Source organism: Salvelinus sp. IW2-2015, linkage group LG4q.1:29 (assembly GCF_002910315.2).
Source record: "Salvelinus sp. IW2-2015 linkage group LG4q.1:29, ASM291031v2, whole genome shotgun sequence".
NCBI lineage: Eukaryota > Metazoa > Chordata > Actinopteri > Salmoniformes > Salmonidae > Salvelinus > Salvelinus sp. IW2-2015.
The window spans coordinates 31,712,923-31,739,249 of record NC_036842.1 but is presented as its reverse complement, the minus strand read 5'-3'; the positions used below and the strand labels follow the sequence as shown (position 1 = coordinate 31,739,249).

Below are 26,327 nucleotides of genomic sequence, written 5' to 3'. Positions count from 1 at the left end.
GGCCCAAACTGCTGCATATACCCTGACTCTGTTGCAATAGAAGTGACACAATTTCCATAGTTAAAAGAAATTCATGTTAGCAGGCAATATTAACTAAATATGCAGGTTTAAAAATATATACTTGTGTATTGATTTTAAGAAAGGCATTGATGTTTATGGTTAGGTACACGTTGGAGCAACGAAAGTCCTTTTTCGCGAATGCGCACCGCATCGATTATATGCAACGCAGGACACGCTAGATAAACTAGTAATATCATCAAACATGTGTAGTTAACTAGTGATTATGATTGATTGATTGTTTTTTATAAGATAAGTTTATTGCTAGCTAGCAACTTACCTTGGCTTCTTACTGCATTCGCGTAACAGGCAGGCTCCTCGTGGAGTGCAATGTAAGGCAGGTGGTTAGAGCGTTGGACTAGTTAACCGTAAGGTTGCAAGATTGAATCCCCGAGCTGACAAGGTAAAAATCTGTCATTCTGCCCCTGAACAAGGCAGTTAACCCACGGTTCCTAGGCCGTCATTGAAAATAAGAATGTGTTCTTAACTGACTTGCCTAGTTAAATAAAGGTGTAAAAAAATATATATATATATATAATTCTGTGCAGATCTTCTCAAGCTCTTTCAGGTTGGATGGGGAGCGTCGCTGCACAGCTATTTTGAGGTCTCTCAAGAGATGTTCAATCGGGTTCAAGTCCGGGCTCTGGCTGGGCCACTCAAGGACATTCAGAGACTTGTCCAGAAGCCACTCCTTCGATGTCTTGGCTGTGTGTTTAGGGTCGTTAACCTGTTGTAAGGTGAACCTTCGCCCCAGTCTGAGGTCCTGAGCGATCTGGAGTAGGTTGTCATTGAGGGTCTCTCTGTACTTTGCTCTGTTCATCTTTCCCTTGATCCTGACTAGTCTCCCAGTCCCTGCAGCTGAAAAACATCCCCACAGCATGATGCTGCCACCATCATGCTTCACCGTAGGGATGGTGCCAAGTTTTTTCCAGACGTGATGCTTGGCATTCAGGCCAAAGAGTTCAATCTTGGTTTCATCAGATCAGAGAATCTTGTTTCTCATGGTCTGAGAGTCTTTAGGTGCCTTTTAGCAAACTCCAAGCAGGCTGTCATGTGCCTTTTACTGAGGAGTGGCTTCTGCCTGGCCACTCTACCATAAAGGCTTGATTGGTGGAGTGCTGCAGAGATGGTTGTCCTTCTGGAATGTTCTCCCACCTCCACAGAGGCACTCTGGAGCTCTGTCGGAGTGACCATCGGGTTCTTGGTCACCTCGCCGACCAAGGCCATTCTCCCCCAATTGTTCAGTTTGGCCAGGTGGCCAGCTCTAGGGTGAGACTTTGTGGTTCCAAACTTCTTCCATTTAAGAATGATGGAGGCCACTGTGTTTTTGGGGATCTTCAATATTGCAGATATTTGCTGGTTCCCTTCCCCAGATCTGTGCCTCGACACAATCCTGTCTCAGAGCTCTATGGACAATTCCTTCGACCGCATGGCTTGGTTTTTGTTCTGACATGCACTGTCAACTGTGGGACCTTATATAGACAGGTGTGTGCCTTTCCAAACCATGTGCAATCAATTGAATTTACCACAGATGGATTCCAATCAAGTTGTAGAAACATCTCAAGGATGATCAAACAGGATGCACCTGAGCTCAATTTCGAGTCTCATAGCGAAGGGTCTAAGTACTTATGTAAATAAGTATTTCTGTTTTTTTATGTGTAATACATTTGCAAAAAATTATAAAAACCTGTTTTCATTTTGTCATTATGGGATATTGTGTGTAGATTGATGAGGGGGGAAAATTATTTAATCCATTTTAGAATAAGGCTGGAACGTAACAAAATTTAGAAAAAGTCAAGGGGTCTGAATATTTTCCGAATGCACTGTACGTATTCATATTCTTATATACAGTAGAGTTAAATTAGATCTTTAGAAAGAGGAAAGGTGCTGTGATACAATGTTTTTTATCTGTTTTTTAAAGCTAAACTTGCTTTTCTCCCGAGTAACCACCAGAGTTTTCCATGATGACATGGCTCTATACATAACTGAGCGAAACATTAAATCTGTTTTTGCTTTCAGTTTCTCCTTAACCGTCAACCATGAAAGACTATCATGCATGTTGTTGATGTTAGTTCTATGTTTGCAGTTCAGGACAAGGCGTGCTGCTTTGTTTTGAGACAGCTGCTGCTTTGCCAGGTCTTTCTTTGCTGCACCTGACAATATTACCAAACAGTAATCAAGATGGGACAAGACCAGAGCCTGATCAACTAGTATGGATCTTTGTGTCAAAAACACAGAACATATTTTTATAACAGACATACCATCTTCACAACAACTTTGTCAATATGACTTGACCATGACAACTGATCATCCAATGTTACTCCTATGAGTTCAGCTTCTTCAACTTGATCAGTGTTCACACCCTTTATGCACAACTCCAGTTGAGGTTTAGGTCAAAGAGAATGCTTTTGTTTTCATATGTATTCAAGACCAGTTTATTGTTAATTATGGCTGTAGGTGCTGATGTGTAGAGTGTGCAATCATCAGCATACATAGTCATTTTAGCTTGTTGTAAGACAAGTGGCAAATCATTTGAAAAAATAGAGAACAGTAACGGCATATCTGATGTTAGAGAAGCGTCCATTGAAGAATACTCTCTTGAGTTCGATTGGATAGGTAACTCTCCAACCATTTTTTATTTATTTAACTAGGGAAGTCAGTTAAAAACAAATTCTTATTTACAATGAAAGCCTACCCCGGCCTAACCTGGACGACGCTGGGCCAATAGTGCGCCGCCCTATGGGACTCCCAATCACGGCCGGTTCTGATACAGCCTGGAATCGAACCAGGGTCTGTAGCACATCTCTATGCGTCTCTAGGACGCCTCTATGCAGTGTCTTAGACCGCTGCGCCACTTAGGAGCAGTGTGCACATAGCCTGTCTTCTCTTGAAAGCCAGGTCTGCCTACGTCGGCCTTTCTCAATAGCAAGGCTATGCTCACTAAGTATGTACATAGTCAAAGCTTTCCTTAAGTTTGGGTCAGTCACAGTGGTCAGGTATTCTGCCACTGGGTACTCTCGTTTTAGGACCAGATAGCATTCTAGTTTGCTCTGTTTTTTTGTTAATTCTTTCCAATATGTCAAGTAATTATCTTTTTGTTTTCTCATGATTTGTTTGGGTCTAATTGTGCTGCTGTCCTGGGGCTCTGTGGGGTCTGTTTGTGTTTATGAACAGAGCCCCAGGACCAGCTTGCTTAGGGGACTCTTCTCCAGGTTAATTTCTCTGTAGGTGATGGCTTTGTTATGGAAGGTTTGGGAATCGCTTCCTTTTAGGTGGTTGTAGAATTTAACGGCTCTTTTCTGGATTTTGATAATTAGCAGGTATCGGCCTAATTCTGCTCTGCATGCATTATTTGTTATTTTACGTTGTACGCTGAGGATATTTTAGCAGAATTCTGCATGCAGAGTCTCAATTTGGTGTTTGTCCCATTTTGTGAATTCTTGGTTGGTGAGCGGACCCCAGACCTCACAACCATAAAGGGCAATGTGTTCTATAACTGATTCAAGTATTTTTTAGCCAGATCCTAATTGGTATGTCGATTTTATGTTCCTTTTGATGGCATAGAATGCCCTTCTTGCCTTGTCTCTCAGATTGTTCACAGCTTTGTGGAAGTTACATGTGGCGCTGATGTTTAGGCCAAGGTATGTATAGTTTTTTAGTGTGCTCTAGGGCAATGGTGTCTAGATGGAATTTGTATTTGTGGTCCTGGCGACTGGACCTTTTTTGGAACACCATTATTTTGGTCTTACTGAGATTTACTGTCAGGGCCCAGGTCTGGCAGAATCTGTGCAGAAGATCTTGGTGCTGCTGTAGGCCCTCCTTGGTTGATGACAGAAGCACCAGATCATCAGCAAACAGTAGACATTTGACTTCAGATTCTAATAGGGTGAGGCCAGGTGCTGCAGACTGTTCTAGTACCCTCACCAATTCGTTGATATATGTATGCTGAAGAGGGTGGGGCTTAAGCTGCATCCCTGTATCACCGCACGGCCCTGTGGGAAGAAATGTGTGTGTTTTTTGCCTATTTTAACCACACACTTGTTGTTTGTGTACATGGATTTTATAATGTCTTATGTTTTTCTCCCCAACACCACTTTCCATCAATTTGTATAGCAGACCCTCATGCCAAATCGAAGGCTTTTTTGAAATCAACAAAGCATGAGAAGACTTTGCCTTTGTTTTGGTTTGTTTGTTTATCAATTAGGGTGTGCAGGATGAATACGTGGTCTGTCGTATGATCATTTGGTAAAAAGCCAATTTGACATTTGCTCAGTACATTGTTTTCACTGAGCAAATGTACGAGTCTGCTGTTAACCTCTCTGGTACAAGCGTCCCACCTCGACAACAGCCAGTGAAATTGCAGGGCGCCAAATTCAAAACAACAGAAATCCCATAATTAAAATTCCTCAAACATACAAGTATTATMCACMATTTTAAAGATAAACTTCTTGTAAATCCAACCACAGTGTCCGATTTCAAAAAGGCTTTACTGCGAAAGCACACCATGCGATTATGTTAGGTCAGCACCTAGTCACAGAAAACCATTACAGCTATTTTTCCACAAAAGTCACAAAAAGCAGAATAGAGATAAAATGAATCACTAACCTTTGATGATCTTCATCAGATGACACTCATAGGACTTCATGTTACACAATACAGTGTATGTTTTGTTCGATAAAGTCATATTTATATCCAAGAATCTCGTTTACATTGGCGCGTTATGGTCAGAAATGCATTGTCTCAAACAAACATCCAGTGAAAGTGCAGAGAGCCACATCAAATTACAAATACTCATCATAAACATTGATAAGCGATACAAGTGTTAAACATACGAATAAGATAAACTTCTCCTTAATGCAACCGCTGTGTCAGATTTCAAAAAGGCTTTACGGGGAAAGCACACTTTCGATTATGTTAGGTCTGCACCTAGCCACAGAAACCCATACAGACATTCAGCCAAGGAGAGTGTCATAAAAGTCAGAAATAGCATTAAAATTAATCACTTACCTTTGATGATCTTCATCTGGTGGCACTCCCAGGTCTCCATGTTAGACAATAAATGTTCGTTTTGTTCGATAATGTCCCTCTTTATGACCAAATACCTAATTTTTGTTCGCGCGTTTTGTCCAGTAATCCGAATGCTTAACCTCTCTAGGGTACGTGAGACGTTAGTGTCCCACCTCTTCAACAGCCAGTGAAACTGCAGGGCGCCAAATTCAAAACAACAGAAATCCCATAATTAAAATTCCTCAAACATACATGTATTTTACACCATTTTAAAGATACACTTGTTGTAAATCCAGCCACAGTGTGGCTGGATTTCAAAAAAGCTTTACGACGAAAGCAAACCAAACGATTATGTTAGGTGAGTGTCTATTCACAGAATAACACAGCCATTTTTTCAGCCAAAGAGAGGTTTCACAAAAAGCAGAAATATAGATAAAATTAATCACTAACCTTTGATGATCTTCATCAGATGACACTCATAGGACTTCATGTTACACAATACAGGAATACTCATAATGTTTTGTTTGGTAAAGTTCATATTTATATCAAAAATTCTGAGTTTACATTGGCGCCTTACGTTCAGAAGTCACAAAACATCCTTTGATTTTGCAGAGAGCCACATCAATTTACAGGAATACTCATAATAAACATTGCTAAAAGATACAACTGTTATGCATGGAATTTTAGATGCACTTCTCCTTAATGCAACCGCTGTGTCAGATTTCAAAAAAGCATTACGGAAAAAGCAAAAACCATGCAATAATCTGAGGTTGGCGCTCAGAGCCCAATCAAGACACAAATATAGCCGCCATTATGCAGTCAACAAAAGTCATAAAAGCATTATAAATCTTCACTTACCTTTGCTGATCTTCATCGGAATGCACTCCCAGGACTCCCACTTCCACAAGAAATGTTCGTTTTGTTCGGTAATGTCCATCATTTATGTCCAAATAGTTACTTTTGTTAGCGCGTTTGGTAAACAAATCCAAAGTCACGAAGCGCGTTCACTAAAAGCAGACGAAATGTCAAAAAGTTCCGTAACAGTCAGTAGAAACATGTCAAACGATGTATTGAATCAATCTTTAGGATGTTTTTAACATAATTCTTCAATAATGTTCCAACCGGAAAATTCCTTTGTCTTCAGAAAAGCAAATGGAACGGGAGCAAACTCTCATGCATGGTCAGCTCGTGGCTGCTGGCAGACCTCTGACTCATTCCTCTCTCCTTCGGCCCCACTAAACAGTAGATTCATCAGACAAGGCTCTAAAGACTGTTGACATCTAGTGGAAGCCTTAGGAAGTGCAACATTACCAATATCCCACTGTATCTTCAATAGGAGCTGAGTTGAAAATCGACCAACCTCAGATTTCCCACTTCCTGGTTGGATTTTTTCTCAGGTTTTTGCCTGCCATATGAGTTCTGTTATACTCACAGACATCATTCAAACAGTTTTAGAAACTTCAGAGGGTTTTCTATCCAAGTCTACTAATAATATGCATATTCTAGTTTTTATGGCTTTGTAGCAGGCTGTTTGCTCTGGGCATGCTTTTCATCCGGACGTGAAAATACTGCCCCCTACCCCAAAGAAGTTAAGGCGCGTCCAGACTAAAGTTTTTTTTAAAGTACAATAAAAGTTATTAGAAACATGCCAAACGATGTTTAAAATCAGTCTTCTGTTTGTTTGTTTTTTAAATTTATTTTTAAATTTTACCCCCTTTTCTCCCCAATTTCGTGGTATCCAATTGTTAGTAATTACTATCTTGTCTCATCGCTACAACTCCCGTACGGGCTCGGGAGAGACGAAGGTCGAAAGCCATGCATCCTCCGAAACACAATCCAACCAAGCTGCACTGCTTCTTAACACAGCGCGCCTCCAACCCGGAAGCCAGCCGCACCAATGTGTCGGAGGAAACACCGTGCACCTGGCTCCCTTGATTAGCGCGCACTGCACCCGGCCCGCCACAGGAGTCGCTGGTGCGCGATGAGACAAGGATATTCCTAACGGCCAAACCCTCCCTAACCCGGACGACGCTAGGCCAATTGTGCGTCGCCCCACGGACCTCCCGGTCTAGCGCTGCGATGCAGTGCCCTAGACCACTGCACCACCCGGGAGGCCCGATCCCCTGGTTGTTTTTGTCATAAATATTCAATAATATTTCAACCGGACAAAAGCTTCGTCAATAGGAAAGGAGAAACAAGAAAGGCGCGTTCCCGATCAGGCGCACGGCTTATGAATGGAAATTTCCACTGGCCACAGATTGAAAGCGCTGTATCTCTCTCATTTTTCAGAGTAAAAGCCTGAAACAATGCCTAAAGACTGGCCACATGTAGAGGAAGCCACAGAGCTCGTGAAATGGGTCCTAAGTCTTTGTATGGTGGATAGGCTTTCAATGGAAAAACAGCCTTTCAAAATAATAGTACTTCCTGGTTGGATTTTCCGGAACACCCATTTCATGAAGCTCCCGGTGAACAGTTCTTGTGCCTACACGTTTCTAGTCCAGTAATTGGGTCATCATTACATGGTAACTCGTCCAAGCATATTGTGGACAGTAGTGGTAGTAACCGTGGGCAACGAAGAAGCACGAGTTGAGAGAGAAAGTCAATGGTAGGACACAATTCAGAATGAAGAGATATAAAGCTATTTCCATTAGCAGACTCACCTTCTTTCTTAGTCCTACCAGAAAGAATAAGCTTGAACTGACTATTCCCTCCTTTTTAAAACCAAGTTCATTCAGTGTGCAGATAAGTGACTTCTTTTTAAAACCAAGTCATTCGTGAGTGATAAAACACAAGTCATTTAATGTGCAAAGGACTCTCTTTTAAAACCAGTCATTTCAGTGTGACAGTGAACTCTCTTTTTTAAAACCAAGTTGCAATTCAGTGTGACAAAGGGGAATAGGGAAGGATGTGTGGCTCTGCGCCGCGGCGCTCGTCCCGTCCAACCACACTGGCTTTACTTTAAACACACTGAGCAGTATTCAGGGTTACCGTGTGCTTGCTGGTGTGGTGTGTGATGGCCTGCTGGCTTCTGTCCAATGGCATTATCAGGGTGGGAAACTCGCACTAGTCCTGTCAATGTCCTCAATCTTCTTCATTGATCGGAAAGTCAGCTGATAGATAGCGTCCCAAATGAACACATTTTTTCCATATTTAGTGTACCTAGCTTTTGAGCCAGGAACCTAGAGTTCTTTATTAAAATGAGGGTCGAAACCTGTAATATTTAGTTATGTAATTTGAACCAGGTGCCATTTGTACCGCAAGCCTGAATCAGAAACGGGTGAAATTTCCCAAGGCTCTGAGTGTAGTAACGTGTGTATTTTATGTTTCTCCGACCTCAGCCTACCACTACATCAGTTAGGGAATATCTCTCAAGCACAGGAGAAAGTGAAAATGCTTATGAGTTGTATGATAATAACTCATCACACATGTGTAAGTACCTGACTTGCCCTTGTTGGTATGCATTCTCCAATGACATGTCTGACTCCCAGCTGACACGCAACATGACCACCCACCTGGATGTGTGTGTTAGCTAAGAGTAGGTCAAACACCGGGACCATTTTATGTGTCTTAGGTCAGGTACTGAAGCATGTAGATATGTGACTAGCCTTAGCTGCAACAGATATACTCGTGTGTGTGCAGTCAGAGTGTATTTGCTTACAATTCATGTGTGGTTTAGGCATTGCTAGAGCAGAATGTGTAGTAAGTATGTATATCAGTAAGGTTATGGACGGTGAGGAATCGTATGAAGGATAAAACATAGGTTTACGGATGTATAGCGTAGATGTAAGGCTACAATGATTATTATAATGGAGAGGCTGTTTGTCACTACTCGTCCGCTGTCTTTCATTCTATTTTAACAGGAACACCAGCGCGTTTAGTTTAGTTTATTAGGATCCCCGATTGAAACTGAATGCAGATACTACTCTTCCTGGGGGTCCACTAAAACGTACAAGATACATCGTATAGAGAACAGATATTTCAGTTATTAGAAGCCGATATTGAACAAGATCAATACCAGACCCTGTGACCAGATAATATTCAACACTGTACTTCTTCTAAATTCTAAAGAACATAACATGAGAAACTATATGCGAACTTATACTAGAGCTTCAATACACCATTTTGGAGCAACAAACGTATCAGGAATACCTCTTTACACACTATTCATACCTATGAATCAACGCCATTCGCGACAAGTATTCGACACCCTTGAACTTTTCCAACCAAATTTTGTTTTTTGTTGAGATGTTAAGAAAAAGTGTTTTTAACAAGCCTCGAATTCGTGAACGCATTGAGATTAGTCCATATTCTTCTCTAATATTAAATCGACAAAATAACAAAACTCTGATTAGAATATCACAAGAAAGTCTTACGCGAACATGATGGTGCGAGCGCCCTTTAGCTCCAGACTGTTGGTTGAAGCACTTTTGGCGCGGATTAACAGCTCGAGTCTATCTCCGGGTGTATAGAGGTTCAAACCGATTAATGATTGTTCAAGCAGCCTTTGTTACCTATGAAGCCGATTATTTTGAGGCGCAAAAAGAGCCCCATACGAGTTTTTTTCAAGTGTTAATTTGTGAATAATAACAATTATCAACCCTATTACCTATACGACAACTCTATTTTTCAAGACTTTAATAATAATTAGTGCAGTTCGAATGTAAGATCAAATAATTAGGCATCAACAATAATGAAACCGTTGCGACACTTTGCGCTCTTGAGAGTCGAATGCATCAAATCACAGACAAGTGTTGAGACCAGAAATAAAAAGCTCGAATATGCCCTGCCACTGTAAGAAAGCTTAAACGGATTAGAGATTCGCTCGTAGAACATCGAGGAACATATGAGAAGCTTGGTTGGTTCCTTTTATACAATGAGTACATGCTCAACTATTCCATGTAAAAAGCAAGTTTAGTTAGTGAGTTCGTTATAGGAATTGATAGAACATCAACTCGTTCTTCTCTAGTACCATTTGCTTTTTCTAAATCAATAACTGACCCATTGATGGGGTACTATTGATGTTCTCTATAGGCACATTTAGTGTTAGCCCGAAGATGTCAACAGGATATTAACGGCTGGTTCTGCCCTCACTCTGCTTCCTCGCTCTTACCTGGGGGTCGCAAAGCGAAAGGAACACTGCGATACAACCGAATCCAGCGACCCGTGCGGAAGACCCACAGTCCTGAGCGACTTGTACCTAGAATGTCGCGTGTCTTACAAAAGAGCCTGAAGTCCCTTGCCAGTCATGCCAGAGGAGCGAAGATGAAGCAACCCTATCCAATCCCTAACTGTTGCTCAAGACTGTCAGCGGTATGCAATAGCGTTTAGAAAAATGACGTAATTACCCTAGCGCGCAGCCTCGCTAACTAGCTATCCATTTCACATCGTCTTCACCCAGCCTAATCTCGGGATTTGTGTGATAGCTATTGAGTGCACTGAATGACAGCCCTCCTCTAAATGTTACTAATGGATGGCATAATGGGTGAACCTTTGCAACCGAAGCTGCCGCATTTGTGCACAAACGCACGAAAGTGGACTGGGTTTGAATGAATTGCATACGAGCCCTGCTGCGAGTGTCGACCGTCTCGTAACCATCGCTCAGCAGACTGACTCTATCCCCCCCATGTGCACACTTTCAAACCCCAAGGTGCATAGACCCCCCCGTGCCCAACCCTCTCTTCCTATATCGGCATCCCTACATTTCTGAGTCAGCATATCCTCCCCCTCCCTTGCTCCTTGCTCTCTAGCTTAAGCCACTGCGCTTAATCTTCCCCGCAGTGCGCGAGACACGTCATTGTCAGATGGCTCTAATCTTAAAATCATGCGGCCCAGAGCTAAGCAGCCCACATCTTGTCATATTCCATCTGATGTTGTATCCGCCTGGTTATGGATCCTAACCCTCCTGTTGGATTCTTTATCCCCTCTGATGTACCCTTACTCCCTTCTCTCCCCTCCTGTCTACAGGGCCCTGAAGGAGGTGGCAGAGCTGGCCACTCAGCTCCAGAGTGTTTAATTCCCCTGAGAAACTTCCAGAACGTGCTGTGAGCTCCAGATGGAGACATCTGTATTCGCATCAAGACTCACTGCGCGCCTGGCAGGTGGTCTAGTACCTCGCGAACCTCACTCCGCGCCCGCAGGTTGATTAGATACCTCGGTAGAAACTCACTGCGCCCGCAGGGGAGTCTCAGTACCTCGTAGACCTCACTGCGGCCCAGTTAGCGACGTAGTAACAACATAATAAGTAGCACAAAGATACTACTCCTTAGGTCAGATTATAACGTCTCGATGGTCCGAGATTCGCGGAAAACTATCAGGTGCTCGAAAACAAAACGTTTAATTCTGGAGTCAGCTTGAGAGAGCCAGGCACCCCAGTACCGCGTTACCGAATTTGTGTTAAACTATACTCACGAAGTGGAGATTCCTTCTCAAATCGTAGAGAAGTAATGCCTAGGTTAACCATTCACATTGACACTTCAATGTAACAACGCTTATGGTCATAATTTACGTAAAAATTCTGGAGAAAACTTAGTTTGCGAACGAGACCAGCGCCTGGCTCCCAGAAACTTGTATAATGTCCAATAACCCTGACGTGCTGACAGATAGCAAATGAGCAACGCAAAAAGAGATAAACCCTAGCAATTCACCCTGTTCGATAACTTACTTAATCATTGGAAGTCCTTCGACTAATGCCTGGATTTCATGTGTAGAAAAATATGGCAGGTTTAAAAAGATATGAACTGAGCTATACTTCTGTTGTGGTATTTATGTTCTTAAGAATGAGTCACTGAGATGGATGATAATTGTTAGCGTCGAAGTCATTTCAAAGACGAATTTGGTGATACTCTTCTCAACTCTCGACAAAATAGCACATTTAGATGCTTTTAATTTCTCCCTTCTCTCACGTGCGCGTGAGCGGTGTTGGAGCGACTGTTGTCATGGGTTGTATTTGTAAGGGAAACTATGGTGGGTCTGATGTCACACAAGGTATGCAGTCAATCGAGAGCACATGGCACGCGAAGAAACGAAAACCCAGTCCACTTTTTCACTGGGGGGGGGCGGGGGGGGGTGAGTGGACCCTGTGCCTCTGTCAGCAATAGATAATGACCGAAAATTTCATAAAAATAAAGATTAATTAAGCACTATTCTAGGTCTTATGCATAGGACGAGAGTTTAATAATAAACACTTAACTTTACTCGATGCAGTTGTTTTCAAATAAAATAACCATAAACCATTAATGACATCATGAAGATATTGATTTTAAGGAAGGCACGGTCCGTTTGAACTCTATCTTAATCAGTTTATAGCATACGCGATCAGTGCAATTAAGAGATACAGGTATGAAAAAAGTCCGTTACATTCCTTACACGAAGAACCTATTCTGATCGACATCTGCGACAAATCAAGATATGAGTGAAAGTGCAACTGCCCACGGGTACCATGCTCGTCTCATATGTGTGAATAGATCACATCATGTTAGGACTAATTTGCACTCAAGAGCTCTCAATAAAAATTGCTAGTATGAAGACTATTGCCGATGTGAGTTGATTGATAATATAGTTTGTCAATATGAATCCTATACTAGTGGATTGATCTGTAAGCTCAGCCTAACTTAACGCTGATTGGCCAGTTCTACGACATGCAGATGGTGGTCTTCGCATTTGATGGCAAGGACCACGTTGTACAACAACCATTGCGGACTCCATCGTGATCGAGACGTGGCGAACATTGCTACAATTGGCATGGTGTGGCAAGTGGTACAGGTAAGTACGGTGCAACAGCAAGCTGCTGGCCACCTTAGTAGTTTCTAACCACGTGAAACGTCTGCACAGCACTGATCCCTTCCCATCCCGTGCCTCAACTGATTCCGCGCAGTACGTGGATGACAAGAGAGGGGGTATGAAAACTTCGGGATGGGCCATTGCTTGCCGCGCTTGTGTAAGGCAGGCTTGACCAACAGGTCAAGCTTAACAGCCACACTCGATTCCTAGCCGCTCAAATTTTGAACGTCGCTATGGCACAAAACACTATACCGAAGTGTTGGTTTTGAAACCCTGACAGAGCTAGCTAGCCCTAGAATTAAAATAATGGTCTTCTCGAGTAACTAAATAGAAGACCGCCGTGTTTTTGTTTTTGTTCCCACTACTAAGGTAGTGTTAATAAATGGTGCTGTCTGGCGGAATTCGCTTCTTCACAGCTCTTTTCAGTTGGTCCGGTATGGAGCATTACACCATAGCCTGGTACTCTGAGGCAGCTCGCTCACAGCTTTTTGGGGGTCTCTCAAGAGATGTTCAAATCGATTTCGAGAGACCGGTGCTGCTGGCGTGTCAGCTCCAATCTCTCTACGTGATCACTTCTACTTCGAGTACGTGTGTCCTCGATTAAGGCGCACGTGCTTCTGTATAGTCATTGGACTGCTCGCTCGTTTAGAGCGTCCAATATCAAGCGCATGTCTGTCACAGCTCCAGAGAATCCACTATCGCCCCAGTCTCTTGTGTAAATGGCTGCTCTCTGACCGGACCAATTAAACTGACGAAGATGTTGTCATTGGCCCGGAGCTCTATCTATGCTCCACTCTCCTGTTCATCGTTCCCTTGAGCTGCGATAACACATAAGACATACACCAAGCTCGCCCTGGACATCATCCATAGATGAGAAAGCATCACCACTCACATGTGCTACTCCTGATGCCTGTCGTCTACGCATCATGCTGTCCCGCCTAGCGGATGGTTTGGTGTGCCAACCGATTTATGTTTCCAGAGCGTGTGAACGTTGTTGCTGTAGTGGATCGTTGGCTATTCGAGGTGCCAGGACCATAGCGCTTTTCCAATCTTCGGTTCAAAGCCTCGTATCAGCGAAAATCCTTTTCAGTTCACCTCACTCTTTCCTGTACAAGTGCCTCTTATTAGCGTGGACGCTATTTAGCAACTAGAGCCACTCCAACGCAGAGCCTGTGGCAATTGTAAGGGGCCTTGTTATGGTAGGCTGGAGTGTGCTTGGAACTCGGTGCCTGGCCACTCTAGCCGCAGATATTGACTAAGTATGGGCCACTCCTGATTGGTTGGTGTAACCTTCTGGTCAGACCGCTATGCTAGATGTGTCTGTCTAGAGATTACTTACTCCCACCCACGAGCACTCTGTCTTGTACCTGATCGGCCTAGTGCAGGTGGTGTTGACCTATCAGCACCTGTTTCTTGCCCTCACCTGCTACAGGGCCGCACCAAAGGCCCCATACTGACTCAGCTCGAGAGTTTCTTTCCTGAGCTTCTTTCGTCCGAGTGAGTGGGCCCGCTGCTTATGGAGCGGTTAGTCATCAGTATTGGATGATTTGCACAAACTTAATTCTCCTTTCCATGTTCACACGATCAGAGAGTCTGTAATGCCTCACTGCCACTGTGTCGTATTTTAGTGGCGGCTATAGCTTCACAAATTTATTTCGCAGCAGATAGTGTGGACTAGGGGACGCTTTCCCCTTTACCCAATGACTCTGTTTGTGTGTTCTCTCCTCGAAGGTCACCACTCCGTTTCGTCAGAAGCATACGGAATCTCGGACATTTCTCTGCGTACCTAGTTGTTTCCTTGAGTTCTCTGGTATACCCTCGTTGTCTGGACAGCACTGCAACTGGGACCCTTATTAGACGGTGCTGCTATCCTTGTTTCTCCAAGATAACAAGGTTAGGCAATCAATTGTGCATAATATTACCACACGTTTGCAGAGTGTATCTATTCAAATTAGAGTGTAGAATACTATCTCATACTATGAAGAGCATGAAAGGCAACCACAGGTAGTGCACCCGGAGCTCATACCATCGGTGTATGTCTACACTCGCGTATAAGCAGAAGTATAGTAGCATATTAGTGGTAAGAATAGAGTTAATTTATTTCTGTTTTTTTATCGGTAATACAATAATTTCTGTCAAGAAAAAGATATCATAAAAAGTCCCTGAAATAAGTTGACTTTCTCATTTTTTTTCGATTACTGTGGTGGTATTATCAGTATTCCTGTGGTGCATCGCCTACGCAAGTTGCTACTATCGCGGCCGTGGGAAAATAATTATCTAATCACCCCACTGACCATATATCTGTAATATGGAAAATAGTTATATCTTTAAAGTTTGTAACGTAACCGTAAAATGTCTTCTGAAAAAGTCTATGCTAAAGGTCTCGCAAGTACTATTCGTATACATTCGTGCACTGTATCAGCAGCACCTCACAAAGATCTTCTTCACCTACAGAATCTTATACAGTAAAGAGTTGAGGCACAAGTTTTAGTTGATGTCTTTATTATGATGTGCAATTTAGGTGAAAAGAGGATAGTATCAAGTAGCTGTCTACTCAAATGCTTAGTTTTGATCTTATGGTTCTTAAAGACGCAAACTTGCTTTGTTTCTCCAAAGTTCTAAATCTTCCATAGCGAGCAGAGTTGCCAATTATACGACTTACTCTTTATACATACAGTACTGGTGCCCAGTCTCCCTCTGCTACGAGAGCGAAACATTAAATCTGTTTTTTGCTTTCAGTTTCTCCTTACCGTCAACCCTGAAAGACTATCATGCATGTTGTTGATGTTAGTTCTATGTTTGCAGTTAGGACAAGGCGTGCTGCTTTTGTTTGAGACAGCTGCTGCTTTGCCAGTCTTTCTTTGCTTTGGCACCTGACTCACCACTTATTCGACGGCAGACACAGAAGTGTACATAGATGACGTGACAAGACCAGAGCCTGATCAATAACTATGAATGCTATTTGTACATAAACACAAACATATTTTTATTAACAGACTACCATCTTCCACAAACATTTGTCAATATGACTTGACCATGACAACTGATATCCAATGTTACTCCTATGAGTTCAGCTTGCTTTATAAACATTGATCTCTGCGTGTCTGACACGCCTTCCGCTCTAGCACAACTACTTGATAGTTTTAGTCGTCAAATGTAGCGAATGCACTATTGATTTTTACCATTATGTCTTCCAAGATCGGTCATGTGTCGCTATTGTTAAAATGTAGTGAGCTGTAGTGTTCCTTGCTCGTAGAGTGTGCATCGACCTGATCAATCGAGTGCATCTCATGCCAGTCATGCAGTACCATCTTATTGCCTGTTGGAGTCATCACCAGCCGAGATCAGTAATAGTCGTGCGAACTCTGATATTGAGTAGACGCAATACATCTCCACCTCTGAGTACAGCGGCTCTGTAGTAGAACCCAAGGAGGGCAGATGATCATGGATGATTTAAAGAGTAACAGCCGGACTTACATAGGAAAGATCCATATCACAGCAGGTTGTTGGGAGGTATCCCAGAAATACATGTAGCTGAATTTCACATAAGGATCAATAGGGGATAATAACTCTTCCACACCATAGTTTTTGGTGTAGTTCTACTGCTAGCCTTTTCAATAGGTAAGTCAGGTAGACCCATAAAGTACAATTACATTATCCTCTATCAATTGAAAAAGCCTTTTTCTACCCGGCCCCTGTAACCTGGGACACGAGTCTTTCCCAGGTCGTCCATTAAGCCTAGGATATGCGACGCCGCCCGCGTAATGGGGGATAGAGCTCCTCATACTGTCCTCAGAACTGATGAATCCCACGGTTCTGATATCTCAGAACCTGAGAATTAGACCCCATTAACTCCCTTGGTCAGACATATCGAGATTGCGTGAGCTAGTAACATCTCACAATAAGAGACGTACCTCTACGATCTGAATGGGCTGCCAGGTCTCCCTCCCATAGACTCGTCTCATGCCCGCTTTACCACTTACTGCTGCCCAGATTCATCATGGTGATGTTTGCACATAGCCTGTACTTCTCTGAGAATCCAGTAATTAATACATACCAGAACCTGTCCGAGTCCGTTTTGACTCCAAATAGGCGTGACATATTCGTCCAGATTGACTCACTACAGCTTCCCAGGCTCAATCAATCGAGTCCACGCTTTCAAACTCATAATCTTTGGGTCCCTACAGCTTGCAGCAGTTGTCTACCGATATTCCTCACATTGCAGCCAGCTTATCACCTCTTCCATATTACTCATAGCGTGCAGATCAGTCTATTTCATAGTATTATAGCTCCTCTGAAGTGTTATTGTTATTCATATATGCCATTAGTCAGATCCAAGATAATCTATTGCTTTTTGATTTAGTGTTCTTACCAACATGATTTTGTTTGTCCTAACTTAGGTGGAGCTCTAAGTTTGTGGGGTACGTGCTGTGTGGCGGGTGTGATGTCGTTGATGGCGTTTTCGCAATGAAGCAGAAAGCCCCATGGATATCAGACTTGCTATTAGGTGGACATACTTACTCACAGAAGCTTAATTCCTCTGGAGCTTAAAACTCCTTATAACACCGTCTTCTCCCAGTCCGTCTTCAGCGCTTGGTGGCCTTCTCCCGAGCTGATGGCTCTTGTTATGTGAGGAACTCTTCGGTCGTAGTTTCTTGCCGTCCGGTTTTATACTTGCTGTTGTGATAGCAATGATGTGATAAGCAGAGCTGCTTATGTGCCTGGGATTTTAGATAATTAAGCAGGAAGTAACCGAGAGGCAAAAGCAGGATCCCTTTATAAACCTAATTACATACTCTGGCATGAGCAATGGGTTTTGTATTATGTGTGATTGTTAACCGTCTCTGCTGTAACTAGAACGTAACTTCCTTTCTCATTAATCTTTAGACCAGAGTATTCTGCATGCTCATCCGTACTAGTACGCATAGTCTGGTTGACTCTTTCCCAGTTTTCAATATGTGAATTCTTGTTAATAAATAGTTAAAGCAGCACCACCCCATACACAAACGCGTGCGAGTTAACAACACGCGAGTAATAGGGCCAATGATTGCCTCTCTTCATAACTTATTCACGTATTCCTTCTTGATGCCTTAGATCATAAATTGGTATGCGCGCAGCCAATTTGATGTCTTCCATCCTCTCGAATGCGGGACCATAGAATGCCCTTCTTGAGCTACGTTGTGGCTCTCAGATTGTCACAGCTTTGTGAAGTTACATGTGTAGGCCTGCTAGATGTTTAGGCAATAGCTCCGGTTACTGACAGTTTTATATAGTGAGCTCCATAGCGGGCGTAATGGTGTGAGTCTGCTCTACGTATCGCTGATAGTTATGTGATGATTTGTCTAGCGGTCATCGCTTTCGGCGTCGGACATGATTTCTGTGGTCTCCAACTCCCATTTGGATTTTGCAGGTCTCCTTCCACCTTCGACGAATGTGATGCTGTCTGAGAGGACCCGACCGGCTTTGCAGACTATCTGTGCAGAGTCTCTTAGATAGCACAATCGCATGACCTCCCAAGGAACCTACACATTTGATTTGAATCTCTAGAATTCACATACATCTAATCAGTAAACCATTTGAGGCAGTATAATGACTATGTAGAGATTATAACATAGTCTAATTTATAAGAAAATAGAAGAGCACAGTGCTTAGGCACTATTGCAGCTGGTTTCTTCATACAGTTACTCTCTGTTCGTTGGTAGCCAGATTGTTACTTTGCCTTGAAGATGCAGGATAGGGCTTAAGCTGCATTCCAGTGTATCCACTCGACACATAAAGATCCTTCTCCGACTCTCTTAGTGAAGGAATGTGCTCGTTCTATCCTTGCCCTATTTTAAGCCCCACCAACTCTGATTGTGTTTTGAATCGCCACATGTACTGGATGTTTGATTATCATCATAAAGGCTATTATGTTTTTTGCTTCCCTTACTAATGCTACCCGACTTATTCTCCACCTCAAGATTCAGTTAAGTTAGAACAGCCCTCATTGCCTCAAATCGAAGTGACCTATTGTTTGAAATCATATCCACAACAGCAGCATGATGAAAGATCCTTATGTGTTCGTATACATATGGTTGAGCATTTGTACCTACCTCCTCAGTCTAATTTAGTCTAAATGGTTAGGGTGGTGGCTAGGTACAATGTATGAAGATATATGTGTACCAGGATTTCGTGTCGTGCTAATTTATATTCATTTGTAAAAAGCTCAATTGGACATTTTGCTCAGTAACAAGGTTTCATATACTGATAGTCAGATATAGTGTCTGCGGTTTAGTCATCGCTGTTATAATGCGCTTCTTCATGGTATTCAAGAGCGTCCCAACTTTCAGGTACATAAATCGAGTCCATGTTACAACTTATTGAGTCAGGTCGCTCCAACAATTCACACAACAACAGGAAATATAGTCCACGTAACTGTTAAAATTCTCTTCTCAAACCATATGTTTGATAAAGAGTATTATATTATCAAACAGCTTATTTAAAGTAAGTATCAAGTCTTAGCTAAAATAGTTCAAACCCAACAGTTACGTCACGAATTTTTCAGATAAACGCTTATTGATCTGTCGAAAGCACAGCCATGCTAATTATAAGTGTTAGAGAGTCTCAGCACTCACTCACTAGTGATAAAATCGTCTTATTGTTTCATGAATGTTATGTTTTCCAAGCCTGATAAGATAACACAACAGAAGCAGAAATAAGGAATAAAAACTCACATCACATAGACCACTGTGTCATGATTCTTCATCAGATAACAGACTTCAGTTCGACTCATGTTACCACAATACCATGTATGTTCGAATCTGTTCTCTTGAGATAAAAGTTCCCTACTCTGGTTTAGTATCCAACATGCGAGATCTCAGCATTGGGGTACTCGGATATTGTGATGAGCGAGCAGGGCCATCCGACCCTCTGCATGCGTGTTTTCTTTGATCACCAAGCACTGCGGAACACTGACGGGAGAGAAAAAAGGACACAGATCTTTATGCATGTAGAACACCAAGCCTTTATTACCAGGTCAACAAAATGCATTATGTGTCGTTCTAGGAACAAGACTGCACACAAATCACCTCAGAATGTGAACAATGTGGACCCAGGCAGAGCCTCACACTCGCACATGAGCAAGAAAATAATAATCTACAATCTCCATAAAACATATCAATAAGCGATACATACGTGTTTTAACAAAACATACCAAGTATTATGTAAAAGAACTAAACCCCATCTGCGCCCTCGTAATGGCAACCGCTCATGGCAGATTTCAAAAAGGCTTTACGGGGTAACACCACTTGCGATTTATGTTAGGCCGTCGACAAACCTAGCCACAGAAACCCATACGACATATTTCCAGCCAAGAAGGAGGAGCTGTCGTATCAGTCAAGAATCACAAGTGAGAATTAGCATAAATCACAAAGGCTTATCCAAGGTTATAGATCTCCTCTCAGTGTATCGTTCAAGAATCTGCGTCTGTGGCCTTCGCACAGTACGTAATGGTCTAGATCACATAAATGTCTTTCGTCCTTTATGTGGTCGATAATCGTGATAATAGTGACACCTACTATTATGAGAGCCCAATCAAAGTAACTCATAAACACTTTTGTTCGTCGGCGTTTTACTCCCACGCCAGTAAGTTTCAGCCAATTATAATCCAACGAATGACTTACCTCTCGACTTTAGAGGTGAGCGTAGAACCAGATTTAAGTAGCTCTCCCACAGCTCTATTTCAACACAAGTAGAAAAGTGGACAAGTTGGCGGCCCCAATCAAAAACAATTTACACGAATATCCCACCACTAAATATTCTCTCAAAAAAAACATCGGTTGCATTCTAAATCATCGCATATATAGACATAACATTCTTGAGTTCGTCTTAATTCTCAAAGCCACTTAGTTATTACGATAGGGCTGTTGGCAACTAATTCTCAAAATATCAACGCATTGTTAATAACAGACAGAAAAGCAAATAACAACATCGAATCTAATATGATATAAGATTGTTGATTGAGAGTGTCTATTCACAAAATCGAACGAGCAGCCAGTTGTGATTTACACTGTACCATCAACTGAACAGGAGAGATCAAATGGTTTGCACAGGGACAAGACAAGCATTTAACACCTCGTACATCTAAATGTCCATTCTACTAACCTTTGATCGATCTTCATCAGATGACACTCAAGACTTCATTCTCAATCACCTACTCATCATGAAAGTCCAGTTCGGTGTTCACTCAATGCTTCTGATTGTGTTGGCATCATGATTTTCGAGTACTTTGTAGTTGCGAGACGCTGGCCCAACTTCTCGAGGTGGATAATTCTCTCAGGCGGCTTTAGACTATGTACTGCGTGTCAGAAAGTGCAGCAGGAAACACACGCCATGTGTGATGTTGCAGCGAGTACGTATGGGCGAAGCATTCTGAAACCTTGGTAGAGCTCGAGGGAGTGACTCTCAGTATCCTCAAAACTAATGCAGTGAACCAGATGTGACAAGCGGGGGAATGATGCAACTCGATACCAAGCATAACTAGCTAACCGCCAACGATGTCAGATTTTCAACGATGTAAGAGCACTTAACAGGAAAGTGTACAGTTTACCAAAATTCACGTAAGCTGATCTCATAAATCTGAGGTTTGTGTCGACTCACTGTGGCTCCAGATCCAAGACAACAAATACGAATATAGCTACGCAATACATATGCGACGTATAACAGAAATAGTCATTAGACACGCATCCTTCTAATATAGAATGCTGTTCACTTTACCGCTTGATCTTAAGGATCTCATCGGAAACTGCCTACTCGCCGGATTGCCTCCGGACTGCCCAGCGTAAAGAAAAATGTTCGATCTTTTGGCTACTCCAGTCAAGTGATCTGATTCCATCGCATATCATTATATAGATTCCACAATAAGTTATATTGTTTGAGTATAGCCTGAAGCAGGTTTGGTGCCACACAGTGAACTCTAATATGATACCCAATCGGGCCCACCAGTACGCGTATTCACATGACCAAACGTTCCGAACAACGATCAGAATTTGGTCGATCAAAAAGATATTAATTTCCCGTAACCCTCAGTCTCCAGGTAGCACCAACAGCATCAATCCTCAATTACGAAATGTTACTGTAATCTCGTATGATACTGTTAGGAGTAGATAAAATTCGTCTAACATAATTCTCAATGAGATGTTAGCAACCCGAATACCAGGGACCAAAGTTCGACCGTGATTGGGTCTTTCAGTAGAGACACAACGCAGGAGATCACAGAAAACGTGGGAAACTCGGTCTTTTTTCGTCCTCAGTGCAAACTCCTCTGTTGTTTGCTTGTATGTGAGTGCTACGGTTCTCTCTCTCTTTGGCGTGGCCTCCAGTGTGCCAGCGAGCATCCCGTTCGCTTGACGTCCTATTTACGATCTCTGTCTCTCTCACCTTCGACCCACTCAACATAAACAGTCACGATTATGATTCAATCCATGACCAGCAGGCCTTTAGGAACGACTGTGTGACGACTGTAGTGGAAGCGAATTTTAGTAGTGCAACCATTTACTTCAGATTGTGGAAATAGGTCCCGACCATTGTCATGATGAGTCTTATAGATGAGAACAGTGACTGCATAGAGACATGTCTCTACCAGCTCCTCGACAGTTTTGCTGAAATATCTTGCGCCACATCTGGCGTCTGTTCGTTGCGAGATTTTTTACCTCTACAGGGCTCTATCGGCCGGGGCGCTTTGTCCAAATTATAGACCGTTACTTTCCACTCATTTGAATGTGTGATCCCTCCTGAGCACAGTCACTTGTATGTCAAACAGTTGTTTGTGATGAAATATCAATCTGTCGTAGGGGTCATTGCCGTAAGTACCGAGAGGATATTGCTAATTTCACAATCATTATTCGCAAATTGTCAATAATACCATATTTCATTTGGTGAAGAAATATTGTGTAATTCAAGATAGTTTGTGTACGCAGGTGCTTGTTTTTGCTGCTCTCTGTCGCCTCTCATCAGGGCTTCTTCACTCTATGGACAGCCCCCAGCTCGTGCCGCGACTTAAGATACAATACATGCCTCGCCTACCTCCTCGCCTACCACCGCTACCGTCTAATTGCCGTCACGCTGCAGCGTACGTACCCTAGAGGGGTTTGTGGTCTCATAATAAGAGCCCCTCTAGAACTCACTACAAGATAGTCCATTAGTACCTAGTGACATGGCGCACACCACTCGTTCTAAATAATAGGAGCAGATCTGTCGTTAGGTGTAATGTGTGTCTGTGTTCTTAGAATATAGTGGTTAACCTATCTATGACCTGCCTCTCTCCCGATTGCCTGTTTCAGTTTCACCTTAAATTTCATAGGCCCTGATCATATTCCCTCACAATCATATGTGATTGTAGGTCAGATAATAATTTTCTTTATTTATTCTGGGTCTTCGGTAGTGCGACTTCTAGCATAAATTCATTCCGTTAACATTGCTTGTGCGCATCTTGGCAGGAGCACGCAGGTTCTGATGAGCCTAGCCACTGAACAGTATAACATCAGAGAACGCCAAAGACTGCTCACTTTACATGTCTTCATAAGTCCATCTAGTCGGGCAGCTCTCCAATAAAGCGGCTGGAGGAGCTCAGTATTGGCTCGCGCAATCAATATGGTGTGTTGTATGGACCGAGGATAGCATCCGTGATTTGAACGCTCGACTCTGGGGTCCTCTCCGCTCTCAGCGTGGATTCTCACTGGCGCCGACGAGCTGCACCGGTACCTCTCGCTACAGGAGCTCACTGAGATTGGTGCTCGCAGCTACAGAGACAAGAGAACCTTTATTTGACACTAACGCTGGGCATCACAAACGTGCCGTCGCAGCTAACGACACACGACCGGCAGCATTAGGGTGTCGAATTTGTTCAACTGGCTGTCGGCGCTGACGGACTCTCCCCAGTTATTATGTTCTGTATTCTATGTTATTTTTAACTGGCGGTAGCTGGTCCCAGATCGTTTGTTCAGTCTTTCCATAGAATGATGTTGGTAACAAGGTTGTTTGGAATGGCTGAAAGAATGCTGTTGTCCTTTCTCTCCTCAGGTGGTCTCCGCGAGTGCTGTGATCAGAAGAGAACGCCATGCCAGGGTCTGCATGGCCCTGCCGTTCTCCAACATCGACCCTTTACAGTTCCACCGGGATTCTCAGGATCGACCAGAGACTAGCTTTATGGTCAGTGCTGCTCTCCTCAATGGTATCTACATATACAAAAACATAACTAATGCTGTAATCTACATAGTAAAACGAGTATCACTTAGCGCATTACTGTTGCGGAATGCTTTAAAGTCGCTATGTAAACCACAGATAAATGCACCGCTGTGTCACGTCAAACCCCGGTTAGAGCCATCACTCGTAAAATCACAGCACTCTAGTTTGCTTTTGTCATAAATATGTTTATAATATTTCCAACCGGGATCATAGCATAAGTTCAGTATATAAGTACATAATAGAGGAACGGTGAGAAATAAGCTGGTAAGAAGGTCGCATCTACATATGTAAGAGGAGCGGACTAAATCGTATCATCTGTATACGATCTCATGAGCGACTGCTGTTGAACGTGAAGCTACTACTTTGTATAGAACATTGGAATAAGAGTTTCCACTGGGCCACTGAATACTTTGATAAGCGCTGGTTAATCTCTCTTTATACTATGCGTAAATTAACTATGGCTAAGAGGGAATGCGGAGTATAGTAAGGCCTGGGAATACAATTCGCCAATAAACAATGATAGTAAACATCAGTACGAACTGAATGTCCAGGAAGTCGACTGCATGAACGCTCGTATTGCAAAATTAGGTGAGTCCATACAGAACGTCTTGACTAGATGTCCTGTAATAGTGCATAGTCTAGACCTTATGTATAAACAATCATGTAAAATACAGACTCTAATGTTGTCAAGAGATTAATATATTTAATCCAAAGTAGATAAGATCCCTATGGTTGGATTGTTTCCAGGGCGTTTCGTACTAGCCATCATCCATTTTGCGGTACATATATGAGCTCACAGAGAATACCCATGTGATCATTTACACAATGTAAAAGAGTGGTAAGGGCGCTCTCAGAGTAGGCCTCTATTAATCTCATCTTATTATCTTTTTTTTCAACAATAGAACTTTTATTCTTTGCATCTTTTTTTTGCAGTCCCTTATGTCTCTCTGGGCCTGACGTTAGATACCGCAGAGTACTGATAGTATTAGGAGCAAACGCTATTTTATTTCTCTCAATAATTCATGAATGACTCTGTGCGGCCGTTTGTGAGTTTCTGCATAGTGAAGTTAATGATAATGCAAAGGACTCAAGGTTCCTGTTGACGCATATCTCACAGAGTTATTGGGGTCAATTTTGTCTCCACTTTTGTGGTTTGGTGATCATTCCTTGGTTCCAACTCTTGGGGAAATGACAGAGCTAAGGATGATGTTAAAGAGTTTTAGTATAGCCAATTGGAATTTGTTGTCTGTATATTTTATCATTTCATTGAGGATACCATCAACACCACAGGCCTTTTTGGGTTTGAGGGTTGTATTTGCCTCTAGTTCATTCAAGGTAATTGGAGAATCCAGTGGGTTTTCGTAGTACTTAATAGTTGATTCTCAGATTTGTATTTGATCATGTATATGTTTTTGCTGCTTGTTCTTGTGTATAGAGCCAAAACGATTGGAGAATGGTTGTTTACCATACATCTCCATTTTGGATGAACAGTGGCTTGCGAAAAGTATTCACCCCCTTTGGCATTTTTCCTATTTTGTTGCCTTACAACCTGGAATTAAAATGTATATTTTGGGCATTTGTATCATTTGACTACACAACATGCCTACCACTTGAAGATGCAAAAAATTTTTTATTGTGAAACAATTTTTTTTTCTGTGCCAGGTTTAAACCTTCACTATTTACAGTAGATCTTTTTGTCCAGGAAGTTGTCTAAAAGGGATTGAATTTGTTGTTGCCTCTCGAAAGCGATGCTCGCTCGACACACGTCGTCCGTCTCCTTACTCTCGCTCATTGTCATCGGGAGACTCTCTCTCAAGCTATTCGTGCTGACGCTCTCTACTGTTCTGCGTCTCTCATCTCGCTCTCTACCTTCTGCGTTGTTGCTCTCCAAGCGTGCATGTCCTGGGCTCTTCTACCACTCGGGTCTCGTCTCATCACGTCTTTCACTCTCTCTACCTACTCTCCTCCACTATCTCATAGTCTCCGCATGCTGTGCTCTGCGTCTGCGTGCACTGTCTCTGTCCTCGTGCGTACCTCAACCTACATCTGCTCTGATACTAGCTTGACGTCACTACATATCGTTCTCTCGTCCTTCTTTTCTCTATCGTTGCTTAGCTCGTACTACTTGTTCCTCTTCGTCACTCTTCATCTACTTGTCGCTTACGTCATAGCTTTCTGCGTCTAAGGACTCGTTGCTCTTGCTCTTTCTCTCTCGTCAACCCGCTCTCTCTTCTCTCTTGTCCCCACTCACTCTTCCATCG

General features: G+C 42.7%; 1 protein-coding gene across 1 annotated transcript in view; it reads left to right on the top strand.

Annotated features, from left to right (window-relative positions):
- Nucleotides 1-26,327, top strand: part of LOC111961816 (rho guanine nucleotide exchange factor 28-like) — a 156,934-nt gene that overhangs the window by 34,696 nt on the left and 95,911 nt on the right. The window lies entirely within an intron of this gene.